Genomic DNA, 9019 nt, shown 5'->3' on the forward strand with positions numbered 1-9019 from the left:
GAAAATGCAATAATGAGCGTATGTCACGATTCCTGTTTACTTTTAGCCAGACAGCTAGGACAACTTTGTTTCTTATAACCTATTGTTTCTTGATTATTTTAATAAATGATGGGGTGGTTTCTTAATCCTACAATTTATTAGTATGTCTGAGGACAGCTCACCTTTCTGCTTTGAATATCACTGAATTCCTTGACACATTGCATAATATCAGTGAACAGCTAAAACGCTTAGAGTAAAACATTTTTCTGCCTTGCTCAGACTCATTCTGTGGGCAAAACTTACCCGTAAAGAGCACCAAGATGCAATGTAAAAGGAAGCAGCTGCCAACTGCCAGCAGGCTGTCTGCAGCTGTGCACTCCAGTGCCCAGGGTTTCCCCTTCCTAGGAAAGGCAGTCTAGTTCCTGCGAGGAAACTGTTCCCAATTAACTTGTCCTCATCACACGATTTGCAGCTGCATCGGTGTTTTCTTGTAGAGCTGCTGTTACATGTTAACGGAGGCAAGCAGAAAACTGGGATCCAGGTATTTTCAGTTTGTGATTAACCCTTGTTTTTTCTAATAGGAAAGGTGAAAAGCATTGTCACTGTTGCGTGTGTGTGTGATACTGACACATTTAAAGCAGGGCAAAAATACAGTCCGGGCTGATGGACCTCATTACTGCTTTTCCTCTATAACGCTTTCAACCTTTTGCAGAGGGAATGGCTGTTACCTCTGCTATGCAGGTGGAGAAGCCGGGACACTGCATTTGTACTTTGACCCTAGGGAAGCACAGCGCTTTCGCCAGGAGTGGCAGGGAAGTGTTTTGTATTTATGCTGCTCGTTTGGGTTGGGGGAGTCAGGAAAAAGATCGCTGTGTGGTGGCTGCTCAAAGGCTCAGGCAATTATCTGCTTTTCTACCTTTAGAACAGGGTGAACGTGCAAAGAGGGCACTTGCAAAAGGTGGGCCAGGGAGTGGCTGAGGTGGTTTTGCTTTCAGCACTGCTGATTATAAACCTCAGCACACGTCCTCCCCCGGGGCTGGAGAGCACTTGAGTTGTACAGCAGGCGGGGGGGCTGTTCCCTCCCAGGAATAACAGCAATCCATAGCTCTGCCCAATACTGCTTTATATGAAATCAATCTTCAGTGTTGTTGGATCTTTACCTTTCCAGATGTATGAATGGCTTTTCTGTGTGCCTTCCCTGGTCTTCTCTCCAACAGATGCTCTTTCTGGGACTGTTTTAAGACATTTAACTGCAAGAATCTTCAGTGTAATGTTAAATAGGGAGGAAATAAGAGGGGCTCCATTAGCCACCGGTGGCAAATCACTCTCCAGTTGCTTAACTGATGAGTTGTAAGCAAGTTTGCTTGTTAGTTAATGCATGTTAGTAATGGGCTCTCGGGAGGTGCTTCGTGGCACTTCCCTGGTGCGAGCGATAGGAGATCTAACTGGAGAGCGGTTGGCCTCGCACACGGGTCCTGGTGCAGTAGGAGCAAAGCAATGCGTTGTGTGGGGGGCATTTGGGTACGTAGCCCACCAGGAACCATCTCGGGCTGCGGTGGGGGGCAATATGCTCACTAAAATGTGTAATCTACTTTTTGGTACTTAAAGCGTTTGAGGGAAAGCGTGACTTCTCCAGAAAAAGTCATCGGACCTTTGTCTTTGCTTTGCCTGCAGGGAAGTGCTGCCCACCTCCCCAGGAGCCAGCGCTGTACCCTGGCTGCCTGTCCCTGACCTCCTGTGGGCCAAAGGCTTTGCTGCCAGATGTGCTACCACTGTTCTTGCATTCATAGGTCTGCCCTTACTGCTTGTGGCTAATTGTATGCGGCTAAATGGCCTACTTGGTGTCAGCGAGGAGAATAGCTCCCGTGCTGAGAGAAGGAAGAGCTATTTGTCTTCTCCGCCTGCTTCAATTTGAGCGTTTCACATCCAGCATGCATGAAGCACCGCGCGTTGACTAGCAAAGCTGTGTCTGGGGAAGTCCCCTGCTGTGTGTGGCCACTGTCCATACTGGTGGGGTCAGACGCGGCTTCAACACCAGCCGCAGTGGCAGAAAAGGGGCTTACGGCTCTGGGGAGAGAAAGTTTGGGAGCTGGTTCCTGCAGTTGTGCCAGAGCCTGGCTCTGCCCGCGCTCAGCAGCAAGTGGAGGTCAGCAGTCAAGTGCCTGCGTGTGGCTGTAGTTCACTTTCACAGCGTGGGCAAAGCTGAACCTGCTCTGAGTGCCCTTGGGGTGGCAGTTCGTTAGCGTGGTTGCTTCAGGGATGGATGGAGATGTGACTTCTCCCTACAGGCACGGAGAACCTGCGTCCTCAGCTCAGGAAGGTGAATATGGAAGTGGTGGGAGGCAGGAGGCCTTTTTCAAAGGTGCTGTTTGTCGGTGCTGTGATGGGAGGGAGCAGGAATGCTTTCCCAGCTCTTCAGGAGCTGCTGCACCCTGTGCGCACACAGGGCATGACGTTTCATTTAGGAGTGAGAGCTCGTGGCTGTCACTTAGTGGCATAAATCAGCTGCCACACTTGCCCTGGGGACTTCCTTTTCCCTGTCTGAAATGCTGGCTGCCACCCCACCTCTGTCACTCTCCCCCTTCCCATGGCATCTTACCTATGCCCGTAGAGCTTCTGCATCCCCTCTCGGGACCTAGTCCTGATCTGGGGGACAGCTGACCTTATTTCACTGCCAAATAAACCCTGCTTCCCACTCTCACAGCAACACGTTACAGCTCCCTGGCTCTGTCTTTGCCCCCACGTTGTCTGATGCAAGTTACTGTCCGGTTGCTTCTGCCCCCCAGTTTTCCCAACCCTAAATTGACTCTCAGGCTCTGGACTCCTGCATCTGTCTCACTGCTGGGCTTCCTTGCAGGGCGGATGGGTGCCACCAGGCTGGGCCCCTCGGGAGCCGCCGATGCGGGTGCTACGGGGCGTGCGCTGGGCTGTGCCTCCGCTAGAGCTGGGAGCCCCTGCCTCCCTTGCTGTCAGGGGAGGTTGGGGCCATGATCGTGTGTTTTGGCACTGAAGAACCGCTGTCCTCTGGCCAGCCTGGCCCTGGAGGTCACAGCCTGGGCTAAGCTGCTTGTGCTTGTCCTTTCTTCTTCTTCTCTACCTTGGACCTACCCTGCCTGCATTCCCTGTTAAACCCCACCACAGAAACCCATCGGATGCTCCTGTGATGCTGCAGCTCCTTCATCCCCAGGCACAACGCCTGTGGCACATCACCTTCCAGGGTCCCGCGGCCACCTCTGTCATCCTGCGCATCGCTGGTGCCGGGTGAGTGTTTAACAGCACGGGGCATCCGAAAAGCGGAGTGGGCTGGAGAGCCCCCCGGCTGCACCAGGGCTGCAGTGCTGCCTGGCCGTGGGGTCTCTCCCCAGGCAGCCCATCCCTCCATGGCTCCCCTGGGATGCTGGTGCCCCGGGAAACACCATGGGCTTCTCTGCACCTCTGTGGGTACCCCCAGCGTGTGACAGCCTGTTGGGTTACTATGGCAATGTGGCTTCATCCCCAGAGATGCCATCACCAGTTGCAACTCTCTCTAATCCCTTTGCAGACATATATTTAAATCTCAACCCTTTCATTAAAACCGATCAGCTTATTGAAGCCTCTGAATGCAGCGTATTTATGAAATTAGCCTGCCTGTGAGAACGAGTTTCTTCTCACTCAAGAGGTGTAATACCGCTAATCGATATAATAGGTTAAACCCTTTTATTACGGCTCTGCTGAGAGGATCTGGAGTTTGACATTTGTATGCCATGCTCAATGCTCCCTTTCTCCCCTGCTAGTTATTTTTATCATTATTTTGGTTCTTATGACAAAATTGCACTCTGCTCATCTGGAAAGCTCTTCCCCCTCTAAATCCTGCTCGCGTTCGGCTTATGCTCAGCCCTGTGGCAAATAAAAGAGTTCTCTTGACTTAATTTTCAAACATCAAGGTCCATTAAATCAAAGTGATGCTTTCCAGATCTTGTGGCTCTCAGCAGCCCATCCCTGTCCCCATCCCTCCCTCTCAGGGCTCCAGGCGTTTCAGCTCTGCTGGATGTCTTCTGAACTGGTCAGCTGGCAGGATTTTGAGGCCATGTTTTAGGGCATTATTGGAGGTTTCCCCCTGTCTTGCCTGCGCTGTGGGAACCCAGTGATGTCCTCCTACATGTCATCTCGGAGCTGTGACCGAGAGCATCCCTTGTTGGCTGTCCCATGGGTGCGAAGGAGGGATGGTTGGCTGGATCCAGCGGGGTCTGGGGCCAGCTTGTGCTACCCTTCTGGCCAGCTCATGTCACCCTTCTGCTCTTCTTGGGTTTCTCCTGCCCTTTGCTATTTGCTTAGCTATTCACCTGCACTTTTGCTCCTGCTCTCGTTACCTGCTGTGCTAACGAGGGGAAGTTCCCCATCCTCCTCCGGGACCGGCTCCATCCATGCGATGTGAGGAGGTTTTGCAGAGGGATCCAGAGAGTGGTCAGCAGGGAGGAGGGACACGACACGCAAGGCCAAACGGCTCAGACAGATCTTCCCCGTCCATGGTGAGTTCTCTAAAATCAGCCGCCTTCGCAGCTCCTGTCCCTGGCTGGGGGCACCCGGTCCCAGGGACTCACCTGTGGGCACGAGGGAGAAGATGGCTTTGCAGTTAGGTGGAACTGAGACTTCTAGGGCTTTTTGGGGTCCCGAGCAGGCAGCACCGTGGCTTGAGGATCCCAAATGTCCCAGGCACCAGTGGGGTTTAGACTGGGCTATCAAGCACAGAGGCACAACCAAAAAGCTTGTCCTGCTGCCCTGGAAAGTCCCATTCTCTCTGCTGTGCTTGCACGTGCACGTGCACCCACACATGTGTGCACACTCATCCCCCTTCTCCATGTCGATTCAGCCTGCTGCAGAGACCACGCAAGCACAATTTGCACGCTGTACTGTGGCGTGCAGGAGGATGAGACCGGCTAACGCCGTCCGTGCAATATCCTGCTTGAACGCTTGGAGGCAAAACTGCATTTCTGGACAGACGTGCTGACACCGCGATGCGCTGTGCGGCCGCTGTCTCCTGCCTCCCTGCCCAGGGCCGGGGCTGCTGGCACGGCTGGCGGGCACGGCAGGGGCTCCTGCCGACCCTTCCTGGCTCTTCCCTTGAGATTCGGGGGAGGCACTAACCCCAGTTGCTGGGTGCTGCCGCGGGCTCCGTCCCTCTGCGACAGGTCACGATGCGGGCACGAAGCTGCTTGCCCCGAGCAGTGGGGCCCGGCTGCCTGGTGCTCTGCCAGCGGCCGACCTTCGCCCGGCTCCCCGCTGCTGGGGGGCGGGAGGTGATGGGGTGCTGGTGATGCTGCCGAGGGCACCTTGCCGGGCTCACCCCAGGCTCAAAAGCAGCGGTGGCCCATCGGCCAGGCATCCCCCTGCTCTGGAAAGCATCTCCCAATGAGGTTTGCAACCATAAAATAATTTCTGTGTCTCTCTCCTGAACGGCGTTAAACTTCTGTAAATTAGAGACCAATATTTTAATGCTGTGACAGGGTCACTGGCTGCCAACTGTTAATGAAAACCATTTTTTCCCCACTTTAATTTTCAGCTCCCTGTTTCTCCAAGGGTGAAGCATGGCCCCTGGAAGGCTCCAGTCCCCTTTTCCAGTCGCTCGGCTGCTTTCCTGGGCACACAGCAGCCTGCTGGAGCCTGCAGCCAAGCCTCGGAGGAAGGTCTTCCTCGCCCAGTCCCTCCAGCTGAGGCCAGTGGTGCCACTGGGATTTGGGCCTGGGGATGCTGTGGGTGCCCAGATGAGCAGCCAGAGGCAACGGAGTTGCTCCCCAGGGTATTTTGGGGAGACGCAGTGGGGGAAAGGCTTATCCGTGAGGGATTACCAGCAGAGGGCAATGCCGTGATGGATTTCCATCTCTGTGCAGTTCAGTAGGTGTTAAACCAGAGCTGGTCCAGCGTGGGAGGGGGAAGGAGACAGATGCTGGTACCGCAGTCCCCCTGGCCCTTTCAAACTGCCTCAGCCCTGGTGACGTTTCCCTCAGCAGGCAGGAGGGCACCTTCTTGCTGGGGCAGGTGGCTCACGACTGCCCAGCACCTCCCCATCCCACCGGTGAGGGGTGGAGGTGACGGCTGGGAGCTGCCTCCCTGCCCGCGCGGTGCCATTGTGGGCAGCTCTGGGGAAGCGGCCGTGGGATCAGGGTACCCAGATCAGGGTGGGCCAAATCCTGGATGATGCTGAGTGTTTTGACTGCTCTCAAAGACCAAGTCTTGGGCTTTGCTGCTGGCCCGTTCCCCTGAGGGCGAGGCAGAGCATTCGGGAGGCAAAAGGAGAAGCGTTCACACCGCTCTTCAAACCCTCAGCAGAACAGGGAGGAACGTTGCCTTTGGCTTTGCAAGGCTGCAAGCATCCCCATTGGGTTTGTGCACCTGTATCATCAGTAGAGACAAGAGCATCCTTCCAGCAGGCAGCGACAAATGCTGCTGCTCCCCTCGGCATGCCCGTGCCATCCGGGGAGGCGAGGAGCACTCGTGCTCGCGCAGGCGGGATGCGCGTGGGGCTGGGGGGGCTTGGTCTCTTGTGAACGTGGTAGAGGAAGGGGAAAATCTGATTACAAGTGGCAAAATGCAGTGGGGTTACACCAAATACACGTGGCGTGGAGCACAGAAAAGCACGCACTCTTGCACAAAAGACCCTAAAAAGCAGCAGCTGCATGGAATAGGCTGAAAGTAGGGCCTTGGAGACTAGAAAATCATTACAATAACCAGAGGAATCTCAGGGCGCCCGGATGGTTGCGTGGCGCATTCTCGTGGCTCAGCTGACGTGGCAGCTTGGCCACGCAGGGATGCATTGGATCCTGCAAAAAAGTTCAATGCTCTTTTTCAAGTAACTCTGCGCCCACAGCTCGCCGACTGTCCCTTGCTCTGCTTGGATCGCAGTGTCCTCTGCAGCGCCAGTGATCCCTGTCTCTCCCACCAAGGTGTGCTGGAAAACCAACTTGCATTTTCCTGCTCTGGCCACCTCCGGAGGTGGCAGAGGTCACATCCAGTGACAGCAGTGTCGGGTTCGGGGAGCACGAATGCCTTCCTCTACTGGACTGGTAACTTTTTGGCAGCACAACCGCCGGCATCCCTGTGTGGGGCCGGCCACAGCTCCTGGGTGCTGGGCTGTGTTCTCCTGCCCTGCAGCACGTGGGCACCCAGCCAGAGGACCAGCACCTTCCCAGGGGCCGCTGACGCTTCGGCGTCCTTGCTTTGCCTTGCTCTGTTGTTTCATGAAGCAGCAGCACACGATGGTCTCTTTAGTCTCTATTAACAGAACAAGAGCCGGGGAAAATTTGTAGCCAGCTGAAGGGCTGAGCGGAGGAGGAGGTGATCCACGCCTGCAGCTAGAGAGCGATGCTGCTCCGGACACTGCGGAGGTACTCGTCATTCCATGGCCGTTCCCTGCAGAAAGAGGGATCAGCTCAGCGGATCAGCTCTCTACACTTACATCTTTTATTTCACCCTCCAGGAAAGCTGCTGCTTCTAAGGCTGCCATAAGCACAGCCCCGTTCCCAAAACCAGGAGACCCTGGCTGGGCTCCCGCTCTGCATTTTCCAAGATCGCACTTGTTTGACTTCCAGGGAAGAAGTTTGCCTCATTCTTCCAAAAAAGATCAGAACAAGGAGGCCAGTTTTGTCACAAATAAAATATACCCCATCTTCATTACAGTGTACACCCACTCCGGCATCAGTTATGGAGAAAGAATGTTACTGGCCCTGACGTTTGGGGCTGGAGTCAGAAGACTGCTTGCTGATAAGAAAATAGCTGGGGTAAACCGTCCTCAGCGCTCCTCCTTGGGCGTTTGGGAGCAAAGCTCAGGGCAGGTCCCCACCGCCGTGCTCAGCCCCTGCGATGCTGAATGGACAAGCAAGATCAGCTGCAGGTGGGAGATGTCACCGCCTGTTAATGACTCCTGTTTTGAATAGGGGTGTTAGAATGAACTTGGCTGATGGCCACATGGCCACTGGTCTGAAGTCTCTGCGGTCTCATCTGGGACCTTTCCCGGCCAGGGCCGGTGGCTTTCGGGGCACTTGGCCAAGGGTGTCCACATTCCTTCTCCTGTCCTTCCCCCGTCGGCTTCATCACCTCCAAGGTGCAAGAGCCATTTGTGAAGCTCTGAGCAATGAAATCCCTCCTTTGCAGAGCCGTCCTCGGGCCACTGTGTCTGAACCCCAGTCTGAGCAGCTCTTCTTTCCCTCCCCAGCCTGTCGGGGTATCGCCCCGGGGCGATGCTGGGGTCTCTGGGGTTTGGCACAGCCTCTCCTGGCTCTTGTGCTCGCCCCTGTCAGGGAGGGTCGGGTCTCAGCTCTGCCCTACCAGCAATGACATGGAGATAAAATGTAAAATGTGCTTATTTATTGCAGGGAAGACACAGTCCAAGGCTTTTCTCTCCCACGCTGGCAATGGCAATACAGTTTATGCCCCCCTGAAGGCAGGAGGGCTATAAAGAGACTGTGGTGCAAGCAGTCCCGTGGTGCAAACTCTGGTCCGTGGAATAAATCCTGGGCAGGTTCATTACAAGCTGGGTGGATCCAGCTGCGATTTGGAGACGCAGGGAGCCTCTCCCATCCCTCCTTGCCCTTGTGAGTCGGAGGCTTCATGAAGCCGGGCTGTGCTCTGCCCCAGCGTGCCTTACATATCTGCCCAGCTTTCACCTCCCAGGGGCTCGGGGCTGGGTTGTGGCTCTCACACCTCTAGTAAGAAAACCATCAGCTGATGTTTGATGGCACAAGGCGGGATCGGGCTTGTCAGCACAAGTGATTAAACTGGTTTATAGGTGGGGAAACTGAGGCGCAGAGCGGCAGCGCTGCTCCGTGAGACAGGCTCTCGGGAAGCACAGCCACCATCTTTGGACAGGGCTGTCTTGTGCCGTGTCGGCATCCTGACCGGCAGCGCGTCCCTCTCGTGTCCGTGGCATTGCCGTTACTCAATTAATACTCCCAGACCTTTCTCTCCTTCACCTCTGCTGGAAGATGAGAAAGGGGAAATTTGCCATATGGTTTCTTGATGGCATGTTGCTGTAAGTGGAGCTATTACAGATGCAAATGAACAACTT

The sequence above is a fragment of the Aptenodytes patagonicus genome, chromosome 14, assembly GCF_965638725.1.
Source record: "Aptenodytes patagonicus chromosome 14, bAptPat1.pri.cur, whole genome shotgun sequence".
In the NCBI taxonomy this organism is placed as follows: Eukaryota; Metazoa; Chordata; class Aves; order Sphenisciformes; family Spheniscidae; genus Aptenodytes; species Aptenodytes patagonicus.